Below are 419 nucleotides of genomic sequence, written 5' to 3'. Positions count from 1 at the left end.
ACATACAAATACAATTTTTTAGAAATAGATATTTCTAGCCGCAACGAACCACTTAAAGATCTCGAATACCAGACCAATAAAGCTTCGGTTGCTTAAGAGACGTCATATGGAACAACAAACATGAGCATGGACAGTAAAGTTCGAATATACAAAACATGCGTAAGACCAATACCACCTACAGCATTGAGACCCGAGCAGACACAAACAAAACCAAATGTATGTTAAAAACGGCAGAGATGAGGTCTCTAAGGTCAATAGCTAGAAATACACTACGGGATAGAGTGAGGAGCGCAACAATAAGACAGACCTGCAAGGTGGAGAATATAATCAGATGGGGACGAATGCGCGGCTGGCGGGAACATGTAGAAAAAATAGCCAAGATTATATCGCATGGAAATCCAGCCGGTAAACGACCCATT

Source organism: Dendroctonus ponderosae, unplaced genomic scaffold (genome assembly GCF_020466585.1).
Source record: "Dendroctonus ponderosae isolate FM_Combo_2020 unplaced genomic scaffold, Dpon_F_20191213v2 Dpon_F_20191213_1, whole genome shotgun sequence".
NCBI classification, from domain to species: domain Eukaryota; kingdom Metazoa; phylum Arthropoda; class Insecta; order Coleoptera; family Curculionidae; genus Dendroctonus; species Dendroctonus ponderosae.
This window is presented reverse-complemented; position numbering follows the sequence as displayed.